This window comes from Castor canadensis, chromosome 6 (assembly GCF_047511655.1).
Source record: "Castor canadensis chromosome 6, mCasCan1.hap1v2, whole genome shotgun sequence".
NCBI lineage: Eukaryota > Metazoa > Chordata > Mammalia > Rodentia > Castoridae > Castor > Castor canadensis.
In genome coordinates this window covers 29,286,075-29,300,780 of record NC_133391.1, presented here as the reverse complement: position 1 = coordinate 29,300,780, position 14,706 = coordinate 29,286,075, and positions in this window count along the sequence as shown.

Here is a 14,706-nt window from a genome sequence, read left to right as displayed (position 1 = left end):
TTTCCTTTATTGGTTTCTAATTCAGTGCCATTGTGGTCTGAGAAGTTCCTTTGTGTGATTCCTGTTCTTTTCAGTTTGCTGAGGCTGCCTTGTGCCCAGAATGTGACTCATCTTGGTGAATGTCCTGTGGGTGATTGAGAACAGTGTGTATTCTGCTGTTGTTGGATGGGATGATCTATAATTTTAATTATACCAAGTGATTGATAGTGCTGGTCAGGCTGGCTTTATGCTTACAGATTTTCTGCTGGCTTGATTTATCAATTACTAACAGAAAGTTGTTGAAGTTTCTGACTCTAATAGTAATATATCTGTTTCTCCATTTGGTTTGGGCTTGGGCATGTTTAAGATTATTACATTTTCTTGGAGAATTGATCCACTTATCATTGTGTAGTGCCCCTCTGTCTCTGAATTTATTTCTTGCTTTAAAGTATGTTGTCTGAAGTTCTTATAGTCCCTCCAGCATTCTTTTGATCAGGGTTAGTACAATATATCATTTATCTATTTTTCTTCTTCCCTTTACTTCAAATCTATCTGTCTTTATAATTAAAGTGGGTTTCTTGTAGACAGCATATGGTTGAGTTCTGTTTTTCTTTTCCACTCTGACAAATCTCTGTCTTTTTGTTGGCAATTCATTAGTAAATTTGGATGAGCATTGGCTATGTTTGTAACTGTTTGATATTTATTACCAGAGGCTTCTTTTACTGTCCTCTCTGATTTTTAATTGTATAGCATTTTATATGATTCTGTTTTATCTGGTCTCTTAGTTTAAGGACTATACTTTTAAAAACTTTTAGCAGTTTTCCTAGAGTTTACAATGTGTATTTTTTTCTTTTTTTGTTTTTGACTGCACTGAGTTTTGAACTCAGGACCTCACACTTGCTAAGCAGGCAGTTTACCACTTGAGACATTCCACCAGTTATATAATGCAATGCATATTTTTGACCAGACTAAGTCTATTATCAAATAAGAATGCACTGTTTCACATGTAGTGGAAAATGCTCTTTAAATTTGAATCTGAAGCAACCCTGGGTAGGTGTAGAGTGTGGAGCAATGAAGGATCCATTTGCTCTTTAGAGGGTGGAAAAGTGTCAAAGATTTGCATACTGTTTATTTCTCCCTGGATCATCTACAGGTTTTTTTTTTTTTTAAATGATTGCTGACACCGTGTGATTTGGAGCATAAATACTCATAACTATTACATTATTTACTGTGAATGCTATCCTATCCTATCATGAGGTGCTGTTAAAGTCATGCTAATATTTTTATCTTCACTCAACTTGGATATAAAGAACAATAAACATTATTCTTGTAAGTTGGATTTTTCTGACACGCCTTTGCTATTTTTTTTGTTTTTAACTTTTCTATTATTGTTTTTCAGTACTGGGGTTTGAAGTCAGGGCCTCACACTTGCTAGGCAGGTGCTCTACCATTTGAGCCACTTCACCAGCCGTTTTTTGTGTTGGATATTTTTGAGATAGGATCTTGTGAATTTTTCCCTTTCAAACTGTAATCCTTATATTCTCTGCCTCCCAAGTAGCTATGATTATAGGTGTGAGTCAGTGGTGCCCAGTACCTTTTCTGTATTTTGAATACACATTATTTGAACTATAGACAAAGAATTCTTTCTCTCCTAGATGTTCTTTGATACATTTTATGTCTGAAATCACACATTTCATTTGTAAGGAGGCAGAGATGCCTCCTTACAAGCGTGATCTGTAGCAGAGTAGTTTCCAAGTTTATTTGGGACAGATGAGGATGCTGGTTGAAGAAAATTAGGGCTGTTTTCAAGGATATCGTACTTTTCTTGACCCAGCCCCTTGCCCGCAAGGCATGACTCCTTTTCAAGTGGAAAATCAATAGGCAGTAGAAAATCTGTCAGGTATTCCCAAAGTAGAGCTTTGCTTTGTGATCTAGTGAGAAAACTTTTTCTTTTAAAAGAAAAATTAGCCATTTCCCATTAATTACAAGACAGATGTTTGGTGTTATTTTTGTCATAAAAATTTAAGTTGTGTTTTCTGTTTTCATAAATAAATAATATCTTTGGTATAGGTTTTGGTGGTACCTGGGTTTGAACTCAGGGCTTCACACTTACGAGGCAGGAGCTCTACAGCTTAAGCCATTCCACCAGCCTTTTTTTGCATTGAGTATTTTCAAGATAGGGGTCTTAAGAATTATTTGCCCAGGCTGTCCTCAAACTTTGATCCTTCTGATTGTGGCCTCCTGAGTAGCTAGGATTACAGGTATGAGCCACTGCACCTGGCTGCATTTCCTCTCTTACCACTAAAGCATTTTATTTTTGTACAAGCAGTTTGCTGTATAGCTATGTTATTTATAACACTCTATTCACCGATATGTCTTGAGAAATGCCAGTTAGTTCCCTGCAATGACCAATAATAAACTCAGCACATTGGTTCCTCTACCTCCCTCCTTGTGTTAGTTTTTAAGGGCTGTTGTAACTAAGAATCAAAACCAAGGTGGCTTTATAACAGGTACTTAGGAATTGCTTTTGCTAAAAAGCCCTGACTTCTTACTTGGCATCCCTGCCTTCATTTTGCAGCTGTCTCCTTTATCTTAAAACTTTGGGTCAGAGTCTTGCTTAACTCAACACGTAGGCATGTTATTCATTCAAGGAGTGTTTGTCTAAAAACAGTGACTAATCTACCTCATCCCCCTTCAAGGCTAAAGGCACAATGTTAAGAGTACTTGAGGCACGTAGCTGTCAGCTTTTACAGTGTGCCATTCCAGATCCCCCAAAAAGATACCTGAATGTCTCCAGGTTTTGTTCTAAATCTGCAGTCACCTTGAATTCTTAGGAATAGCAGATTCTCACAGAGAGAGCATCTCATGGTGAGCCTCACACAAGCAGAAGCAGTCATCTCATGGGATCAGATTGCCCCCTCAAGCAGTAAGAACTTCTCCAGGCCACCTCGCAGGACCAGGACTGAGATAACTGTCAACCAGACCACACTTTGACCTGGAGTGCTTAGTTACCCACACCCCTCAGCCCTGCCCCAATTCTTCCTCCATTGAAATGAAGCTCATGTTGGTGCCCTGAAGATGGGGGAAATGCTCACTCTTCCTTACATAGCTGTGTGGATTAAATCCCTTTGCACCATTACTTCTGTTTCTTTTCTTAACGGTGAGTGGCTGGACCTGACGTGTTGGAATCCCGCCTCCAGCTTAGGTCTTTGGTTACAGCTTAAGCGACAAATCCTTTCCTCCCAACCTTCAAAAGGAAGCAGCCCTGCCTGCTGGCCTCTTGATCTTCAGCTTCTAACTTTCAGAACTCTGACACAATAAATTAGCCATACTGGGGTTTGAACTCAGGGCTTCAGCCTTTTTTGCTTTCATTATTTTTCAAATAAGGTTTTGCATTTATACCTGGCCAGCTGGACATACACTCTCCTATTTGTGCTTCCTGTGCAGCTAGGATAACAGGTGTGCTCCACCACACCCAGCTTTTATTGGTTGAGATGGGGGGTCTCATGAACTTTTTATCAGGGCTGGCCTCAAACCACAATCCTCCTGATCTCTACCTCCCAAAGAGCTAGGATTATAGGATTATAGATGTGAGCCACCACTCCTAGCTCCTGTAATACTCTTCCACTACTGGATTGTAGCTATATTACTCACTTCTTAGCAGGCATTCTTTGAAAGGTTAAATATACTTATTCTTCTAATATTTATTACTTTTACATTATATCAAGTTGCTACTTTTTACCCTTCCTCTTTATTTACATTCAGTGTCTGCTGATTATATAATTTTTTTTTTTTGGGTGGTACTGGGCTTTGAACTCAGCCTCATACTTGCTAGGCAGGTGCTCTACCATGTGAGCCACTCCACCAGCCCTAGTGTAGGGATTTTTAATACTCACATTTTATTCTGTAATCTTCTCAGCTCTTTTTATTTTGCAGGTCTTTCTAATTCCTGTACTTCTTCTTTCTTTCTCCCTCCCTCCCTCCTTCCCTCTCCAACACATCCATGTTTATTGTTCACAATAAACACAAGTACTGTTCACAATACCCAGGCAATGGGATTGGCCTGCATATTTTCTCTCTTCCTCTTTGATGGAACTTAGGTCTTCAGTATGTTGGCTGTGGATGCGGGATGCTTCTGGAGGAGGTCTACTGTGCACTTAGGTGGCCATGACTTAGCCCTCAGGGTGGCTTGAGGTGGGTGGGAGGACGAAGCTGGATCTTGAGGGGACCAGCACCGTGTGAGGCACCTGCCTCAGTTGAATGGAGGCAAATGTCCTTTAGCAAGGGGCAAGGTTGCTGCTTTTGCCAATCTGGGGGAGTAAGAGGGATCTGTGGTTCAAAGCTGTAGGGCAGATAACCCAAATATCTGATTCTCCCTATTATCACATCCAGCCTTTGGCCTCAACATAAGAGACTGGTTTATTCTTTTTTTTTCTTTTTTGGCAGTACTGGGAGTTGAACTCAGAACCTTGGGTTTGCTACACAAGTGCTCTACCCCTTGAACCACACCCCCAGCCCTTTTTGCTTTAGTTTGTTATTCAGGTAAGATCTTGCTTTTTTACTTGGGGCTGGTCATGGGCAGTGATCTTTCTATCTATGACTCCCATGTAACTGGGATTACAAGCAAGTAGCCATCATGCTTGGCTTGTTTGTTGAGATGGAGTCTCCCTAACTTTTTCCCTTGTGCTGGCCTTGAACTGACATCCTCATGATCTTTGTATGTATTCTGAGTAGCTGGGATTACAGGCATGAGCCACCACACCTGGCCTGTGGCTTGGAATTCTTTTGGGCTGTCACTCTGTGTTCTTTGAGTTTTGCTGCTGGGGAAATGAAATTCAGGGTTTCCTTTTCAGCAGCTTCTGCTCTGAACCCACTTACATCTCCTTCATTCACCCTCCCCCCTCCTACAAGTACCTCCTCACTGTACCCCTTACAGTCCTGTCTTGCATCATTGATTCCAAAGTCAAAGTGTGAAGGGCTTTCTCGGTGTGTCCCTGCTGTGAGTCTGCTCTACTTTGGTCCACTCAACCCCTTCCATTGCTCTCCCTTACCCCCCTCCCACTATTCAATAGCTTTCCATACACATCCTTATATCCTCTACTTCACAGATGTTATGTTTCAGAATATTACTGATGCTCTGTCATTCTCTTTTCCCTTCCCTCCTCCCCCGAGTGCCAGAGAGTAGTCCCACTGTTACAGACATGTTCTACATATGAGTCCATACATGGCCGTGCTTGTTTGTGCATATGTTTATCTTTTGGATCTATCTTCCACGTATGAGAGCAAACATGTGGCCTTTGTCACAATGAATCCCCCTTGTACAACAAATATATCCTAATTTAAAAAAACCCCATTTACACACTACCCTAGAAATGTCTCACATCCACAGGGCACTCGAGCTATTTTTTCCTTTTGTTTTCAAGACTTCTAAAGCCTTGAACAAAAACCAACCAATACTCTAGTGTTTCTGACTTGTCACTAGTAATGGTGACATCACCAATGTCTGACCCATCCTAGAATCTCATTCTGAGGGCCTGCTTTCTAGTGCTAGTTTTTAAATTTTATTTTAAGTTGTACATGGTGTACAACATAATATTTGGAAATCTGTACACATTGCAGAATGGCTACATCAAGCCAATTAACATACATACTACTTCACATTTTTTTTTGAGGTGGGGACACTTGGGCTCTTTCAGTAATTTTAAGTATACATCACATTGTTATTGACCACAGCCATATGCTGCACTACTGATCACTCAAACTCACTCCTCTTATCTAACTGCAATTTTATACCAAGTGACTGTGATCTTCCCAGCTCCTGCCCCAACCCAGAAGCCTTTGGTAAACATCAGGTTTATTTCACTTAACAAAATATCCTCCATGTTCATCCATGTTCTTGCAAATGACTGGATTTCCTTCTTTTTAAAGGCTGCATAGTATTCCATTATGTTGAGCTACTCCTATTACCAATACTTCTCCAAAAATGCCATGCCTTGTATCCTGGTCATGATTTTAGAAAACAATCCTCCAAGGAAGAATGAAGCAGGAAAGATAATCTGAGAGGCACTCACTGAGTTGGTCTCATTGTGGAGAGCTGGAGATTTGTTCTGTTGGGGACTCTCTAGGAAGTCCTACAGAGTGCTCTTAGGACTGTCTTTTGAAAGGGAAGAAAGGAGTGTTTATTGCTGACTCCTAAACACGCTCCTGTGCACTGGCCAGGGATTGTGCCAAGAGCTATCAACGCGTTCACATTTCTAGGTTTAAGAAAAATTATTTCCTCCCTCCCTCCCTCCCTTTCTTCCTTGCTTTCTTTTTATTTTTGACAGGGTCTTGTTATGTAGCTTAGACTGCCCTTGAACTTGTCATCTTTCTGCCTCAGCCTCCTGAGTGCTGGAATTTATGGACTTACATTACCACGCCCAGCTCTTTTGTAGCCTCTATGATGATCAATGAGTGTTTTAAAAACTGTAATTATGAATTATATGGATTTTAGCATATTTTACATCTCAATCTATTGCAGTCATTATTCTATGGGTAATGTCCCATCTTTGGCTATTGAGAACCCCTTCAAATGGCTTCCCCTGACCTTTTGACCTGATGCCAGTGTTCTGTAGGAGCTTGTTCGTTTTCCAGTATGACTAGTTATTCTAGGCTCATTCCTGCTGCAAACATGGAACCATCCCCTGTGCAAGGAGCCCTGGATGCTCTTAGTGAGAGCAAGACCACAGTCTGGCAGTAGGGGGTGTCATTGCTCCTGGATTGGTCACTGCTCTGGGCCTTGTCCTCAGACCTAGAAATCTGTGTTTATGGAAGAAAAAAAATGCCTTGCAATTTAGTACTCAGATTTCTTCTCCCTTTCCCTTCCCCCTACCCCTCCCTTCCCCTCCCCTCCCTTCCCCTCTCTTCCCCTTTCATTTCCTTTCTTTTTCAGGACTGGGGTTTGGACTCAGGGTCTTGAACTTACTAGGCAAGCAGAAAGAAAAAGTTTGGGAGGCAATGCCAGGAGTTTAGCTGTGGACATATTTTGTTTGAGATGCCTATTAGACATCCAAGTAGAATTATCTATCTATCTATCTATTTATCTATCTATCATCTTCTGGAACTGAGTCTTGCTGTGTAGCCTGGGCTGGTTTGAAACTCTTTATGCAGTCCAGGCTGCTCTCGAATTCTCAATCCTCCTGCCTCTGCTTCTCAAGTACTGAAGTTATAGGAGTGTACCACCATACTTGGCTTCCAAGGAAAATTTTCAGTAGACAGTTTGGGATGTAAGGGTGAGGTCCAGGCTGGGTATACATGTAATTTTCAAGTTAGTAGCCAGGGAGTGTGGTGAAGGATGGAGGAGCCAGTGTTCAATGCTGGTTGGTTTTCCTTGTTTTCGTTAACTTCTACATCTAGGAGATTTTGGTTGTCTTATTTTAGGCCCTGGACTCATGTTTTTGCTGATTGTCATGGTAAGCAGGCAGCAGTGGCTGAGAGAGGGAAGAGAAAAACACAAACTTGTTTTCATTAACCTATTTCCCCTCCCTGTCTTGGCCCTAGCTTTGGCCTACCCATCCTCCCCCACCCTTTTGTGGTGCCCCACTTCCTTCCTTCCCAGGGTTTTCTTACAACCCATGTAATTGGTTCCTGGAACACATGGTTCCTGCTAAACTTTTCCTTATTTGATTTTGGGGAGGGAGCCAGCAACCTGTGCCAGTTTTCCATCATTGCAGAAGCCAGAAATTCTATTAAAATTTCAAGATTAAACAAGAGAAGGGAATATTTATTTTTGCAAGAGAAAAAAGAGGGGGAAACTCTGCTTTATTGTCTGTTTTTAAATATCCTATGAAAACATCCCAAGAATATTGAAACTGATTAGACTTAAGTTGAGGAAAACAGGGTTCAACAAAGGTGAGAACAGCATACTAGGTGAGAAAATAAAAATCTGATCACTTGTCAGGGAGTTAAAATATACTCGATATGAAGAAATGCTACAATGTAGAAATGTCTAGAAAATTCTATAATTTTTAAAAGTGTTACTTTAAGAGTTACATTCCGAAGCTGTGCATGGTGGTTCACATCTATAATCCCAGCATTTGGGAGGCTGAGGTAGGAGGAGGAGGAGATCTAGCCAGTTTGGACTACATAGTGAAACCCCGTCTCAAAAAAAAAAAAAATAGTTAAACTAGATGACATGATTTGAGACTATTTTGATTTTGATTTTAACTGATAATTAGATTTACTTTTTGGCAGTACTGGTGTTTGAACTCAGGGCTTTGCACAGGTGCTTGACCACCTGAGCTATGTCCCAAGCCCTAGAAAACTTTTTTGATGAAATTAATTACTTATTTTTATATAGCTCCTCTCTATTGATGCTATGTCCTTGGTGCATTGGGCTTGTTTTCTATTTTTGTACTGATGGCTTCTTTAAAAATTTTGCAAGAAATATGTACTTATGATTCAACAGTATAAATGAATATTGTGTCAAAAGTGAGAATTCCCCTCCAATAGCAGGACCCCTTTCATGGGTGCATGGCCCCATACCTCGCAGAGATAATTGACAGTGTAGCATTGTCCTTCTAGACTTTTAATACACATTAATTTTTTTCTTTGGTAATACTGGGGTTTGAACTCAGAGCCTTGTGCAGAGGCTCTGCCACTTGAGCCATGCCTCCAGGCCTTTTTGCTTTGGTTATTTTTGAGATAGGGTCTTGTTATTTATACTGTCTGTGTAGCTGGGATGATAGGCATGCACTACTGAGCCCAGCTTACTATTGGATGAGGTGGGGATCTCATGAACTTTTTGCCTAGGCTGGCCTGGAACCAAGATCCTCCCAATCTCTGCTTTCTGAGTAACCAGGATTACAGGCCTGAGCCACTGCGCCTGGCTCAGGCACTAATATTTTTACATATACACACATATACACATGCAGGATCGTTGTGTGTATTTCTGAAATGTATGATGGGTATATTCTTCTATTAGTACATTTAGATCTATGTCATTTTAAATAGTGGAAGTTCCTTTTATACATATGTTAGTGAATTATATTCTATTTGTTACTCACAAGTACACAGAGAAAAGATAAAATTGAAAGGAATATTATCTTTTTTATCCCGTTTAATTTAAACATTATTAAAAAATCTGATTAAGTAATACTTGGTCCTTGGACCCAATTTTATCTTTTCTTTTTGTTTTCCCTCTTGCTGGTACTGGGGTTCAGATTCAAGGTTTGATGATTGCTAGGCAAGCACTTTACACTTGAGTTACTGTCTGCTTCAGTTATTTTCCCAATGGGGTCTCACGTTTGTCCAGGGCACGCCTTGGGCTTTGATCCTCCTACCACTGTCTTCTGCATTGCTGGGATTACAGATGTGAGCCATCATGCCTAGTTTGTTCTTTGAAACAGGGTCTCACTAACTTTTTAAAAACATTTTTTATTAGGATATATTTGTTGTATGAGGAGGATTCCTTGTACACTTCTGAGTAGACTTACACTATCTCTTCCCCTTGACCCCCTCACTGCCCCACTTAAAGCAGTTGCAAGAGGTTTCATTGTTCTATTTTGTATAAGCATATGAAATCCATCAATCACATTTCCTCACCTTCATCTCCTTTGCTCACCCCCCCTCCTGCACGTACCTCCCCCCCACCGTACCTATTTTACAGTCATGTCTTATGTCAGTGTTCAAAGGGCTCCGTGATGTGTCCCCACTGCCTCACTAACTTCTTACCTGGGCGGCTTCAAACATGGTCCTCCTACCTCCACTTCCCTGTATCTCTCTCCTTATGCTGCCAGTTCGTATTTTTGACATGCTCGCTAAAAGAGAGAGCAATATACAGATTTATAAGGCACTACAAAAGAATATGTTCTCAACAGATGCAAACGAAGGCTTGCATACTTGATTTTCAAGACCAGGGAGGACAGAAAACAGACTCAACAACTTTCAAATAAGAGGTCAGGACATTTACATTAAGATGTGAAAAAGGAATTTGAAAGAGATAAAAACGCCCTTTCTTGAAGGGGTTTGCTTTTACTGAAGGCTGACCTAGGACAGTGGAAAGGAACTTCCTTCTTAGAAGTGAGAACAAAACCTCAGTCTGTCCAGCCAGCAGAGAAAGAGAAGCAAGTAGAGCCCCATGATGGGGCCGGTACAGATGGCTCCAGGTGCATTGTGGTCTTTCAGCCTTTAATGTGGAAGTGGACATGTTCCCAGTTTTTCAAGTGTGTATCTAAGGTCTTTAAAGACCCTCAGTAGAGGGACAGAGGAATTGAACAGATACTTCTCAAAAGAAGTACAAATGGCCAAAACATGGGAAGCAATGTTTAACATCTTTAGTCGTCAAGGAAGTGCGACTCCAATGACACCACAGTTCTATCTCAGTTCAGTCAAGGATGGCCATCACCAAGAAAACAAGCTAAGACAACTGCTGGCAAAGATGTGGGGGTAAAAAGGCACCTTTTTACACTGTTGGTGGGAATGGAAACTAGTGTAGCCACTATGGAAATCAGGTTCCTCAAAGAACTAAAAATACACATACCATGTGACCCAGCTATACTACTCTGGGCATATACCCAAAGAAATCAAAGTCAGGATACAGGAGAGGCACCTGCACACTCATGTTTGTTGCAGCACTGTTCACAGTCGCCAAGTCATGGAATCAGCTTGCATGTCCATCGTTGGATGAATGGATAATGAAATGTATTATTCAGTCATAAAGAAGAATGAAATTGTGTCATTTACAGGAAAATGCATGGAGCCCCAGATCATCATGTTGAAATAAGCCAGACTCAGAAAGACAAATATCGTATGTTTTCTCTCATACACAGAATCAAAATTAAAAAAAATAAAAGACACGAGGGCTGAGGGCATGCCTCAGGTGGCAGAGCGCCTGCATAGCAAGTAAAAGGCCCTGAGTTCAAACCCCAGTTTCAAAAAAAAATATAGAAACAGAAGGGAGACTATAGGACAGGAGTGCCCAGTAGCAGGAGGGAGGGGGACTCCTGATCCCTGTTCCCCAAGGAGCTGGGATTATAAACTGCCACATTGGCACGAGCAGAACTTTGAACTAAAAAGACAGTGGATGTCGGGATAGGTGGCTCAAACCTGTAATCCCAGGTAGTTGGGAGGCAGAGATGGAAGGATTGAGGCTTAAGGTCAGCCCAGGCAAAAGTTAGCAAGACCCCCCATCTCAGTCAGTAAATGGGGTATGGTGGCACATCCCAGCTAAAGACAGGCATAGGTAGGAGGACCAGGGTTCATGGTTCCAGGCCTGCTCGGTGTGTGTGTGTGTGTGTGCGTGTGTCTATAAAATGTAAGACTCTATCAGAAAAATAACTACAGCAAAACAAGGCTTGGGTGTGGCTCACGTGGTAGAGTGACTGCCTAGCAAGCAAAACCCTAAAACACCCCTCCTAAAAAAAAAAAAAAAAAAAAAAAGAAAGCCATTGGCAAGCTTCAGCAGCGGCCTTAGACCCAAGGTCTCTCTGCCCTTCTGACCTGTGACCTGTCTCTTGCCTGTTCTTCCCCAGGTGAGTCATAAAAACCACAATTCCTACTGCTTGAGTCAGGTCATAGAAATGAGAACCCCTTTCTCCCAAGGCTAGTCATAAAGCTCCCAGATCTCATCTTCCCCACCTTCCCCACCTTTCTGTGTCAGGCTGGTCATAAGGAATTTCTCTGACCTGCCCTAGTACCATCGTGGGTCCTAAGACCTCACACCAGAGGGTTTGTGCCCCACACAAGGCAAGAGGGAACACTAGACTGGGAGGCCGGGAGGAGTCTGAGTAGACAGGCCTTGCAGGGTTTGCTGCTCTTCTGTTCCTAGTGACTCACCCTCTCCTGCCACCACATGCCACATGCTACCCATGCCTCGCTGAGCCCAAATCCAATGCAGATGTGTCCCCATGTCTTCTGTCTTCAATCTGAAGACTGCTGTGACACAGAAATCTTTGGTTAGCCATACTTGTTGTCTTTTCTCTTCTTAAGCTGTCTTCTGTCAGAGGTTTGTTGGCTTTGATCCTCATGATGGAAAAGAAAGGGGTTGTTTCCTCTTCATGCCTTCCAGGATAAAGGGTAATAAACATTCATCAGTAGTAGTATTTGTAGACCTTGTTTCAAAGGGAAAGAGAAAAGATGCACCTAGAGTTTCTCACTAAGATAACTCAATAATAAGTGCTAAAAGCTGAGAAGAAGAAATGCACCACCTTGAGGAAGTTGATGTGATGTGAAAGTCCTCAATCAGAAGTCTATAAGCTCTCACCAGGAAGTGCTGCCTCACCACAGGCCCAAAAGCAATGAAGCCAACTGATCCTGGACTGAAACCTCTGAAACCATGAGCAAAAATCAATCTTTCCTCTTTTTAAGTTGATTCTTTCATGTATTTTGTCACAGTAACAGAAAGCTGACTAACACATAGGCATATATTCATATTATAAAACAACACACAGTTACCTATGACTGATATTTTAAGATGGGCAGAAAAATGAAATGTTAGAGCATTTCAGTTACAGAATCAGTGTCACTCTGACTTATTGGCTTTTAACCATTGCTTAGGACTCAATCAGTGAACCACACAGACTGAGCTAAAAAGATTCATCCAAGGATATGATCTGAATATGAAAAAACAGACAAAAAATAGTATTTCATAGGTCCTGACCAATCAGAGTGTCTATCTAATCAGATAGGACTGCCAACCAATTAGAATAAAGGTGACATTCTTTAAACAGCCATTGCGAATCAGATATGCTTTTAGGGGGGTTTTAGTTTAAGTGACAGTGTTGCAGTGAGGCAGGAATTGCACGTAGCTTTCAATCTTTTGGCTCCATGGATGGCTGAGTTAAAGGAGAAATTGGAGGCTGGGTGCTTGTATTTGATGTCCTTGCTTGTGATTAAAAGACAGAACAACCTGCGTTTAGGCACTTCCTCAAGTTCATAGGAACTGTGCAATTTTGGGCAAGTATATTCTTTTCTTTGGGACTCAAATAATTTTTATTATTACAAAATCCATACATGTCCTTTCTTTTTTCTACATTTTTTTCTTAGGGTCTATTCATTATACAGGGGGGATTCATTGTGACATTTCCAAATAGGCTTACATTGTACATTGGCTAGATCACCCCCACCATCTCTCCCCTTCCACCCCCTCCCTGCCCCACTTAAAGCAATTGCAAGAGGTTTCTTTGTTCTATTTCATACAAGTATATGAAGTCCATCAACCATATTCCCTCACCTTAATCTCCTTCATTCACCCTCTTTCCTCCCACAAGTACCCCCACACACTGTACCTATTTTATAGTCCTGTCTTTCGTTATTAATATTTCAGTCAATGTTCAAAGGGGTTTCTCAATGTAGCCCTGCTGTGGGTATGTTTTACTTTGGTTTATTCAACCCCTTCCATTGCTCTCCCTTATTGGGCAAGTATCTTTTTTTTGTGTGTGTGGTACTGGAGTTTGAACTCAGAGCCTACACCTTGAGTCACTCCATCAACCCTTTTTCTGCGAAGGGTTTTTTTGAGACGGTCTCAAGAACTAAGATCCTCCTGATCTCTGCCTTCTGAGTAGCTAGGATTACAGTCATGAGCCACCAATGCCTGGCCCATTGGGAAGTATCTTGACCTAGTACATAATACAAGCTTATATTACAGTTGGAGGCACTGACACCTATGCCATGGGATGTTGTGAGAATTAGACAGAATCATATCAGAGGGACACTGTGGAGAACAGTGAGCAAGAATTCTATAGTACAGAGTGACTGCTTCCATGAGACGATGTCTCCTACTAGGATGGAGGCAAAAGTGTCAAAGTTAATGACATCTGGGGACAAAAAGATGTGAAGAACAGTGGCTGGGGGTGTGACTCAAGTGGTAGAGGACCTGCCTTGCAAGCACAAGGCCCTAAGTTCAAACCCCAGGACCTACAAGTGGAAAAAAAAAAAAAAACCAACCAAGAAAGGAGGAAGGAATAGGAAAGTAAGAGCAGAACAGACCCAGAGGGTCTTAGGGGAGGCGAAGACACAGTGATAGGGCCAGGTGCAGAGACCTGAGAGAAGAGGATTTTTTTCCAGTGAAATGCTATGTGCCTTGGCCCCTCTCGCTGGTCTCTTGAGTTACTGGAAAAATTACCCACATCACAATATGCTTGATCCATTGGATTTTTTGGAAGCTGGTTAAAGGTCCGAGTCAAGGTCAAGGGTCCAAAACAGTGTTCTGCCATAGGCAATAAGGGCTCAGAGTGTAGTTTTCACCATCCAGTTACAATTACAAGTACATCAATAGACGGAGGAGCCAGCCATGAGGAGGGCAGAGGGGAGGGGGAGCGCAGGGGCTTGGAGGGGGTCTACCCTTAATTATGTTGCTCTCAGACATGTGTTCTGGCCAGAGACTTGCTAAGAAGAAGCCTTTGTTTAAATCTCAACCTTGGAAGTATAGAAGTATAGAAGTTCTATGGACTGTTTGTCTGTATGAATCTGAGCTCGATGAGCCTTTGTGTTTCATTAAAGGACACTCTGGGAACATAAACCTGCTTGTCTTCAGGATAGCCAGAAACTCCTAGTTAGAGTCAAAGGCCTGTGAGAAGTGAGAACTTCCTGACGATAATTTGAGACTCATTTCATGGGTTCCTTGACTTGACTTTGCATTTAACCCCGAAATGTTCTTTGCTGGGCTTTTCTTTTCCTGCCCCTCCTCCCCCGCTCCATTGTATTTTCTTTTTGCTTTCCAGGTCTTACCTCTCACTGCTTCCTGAGTTT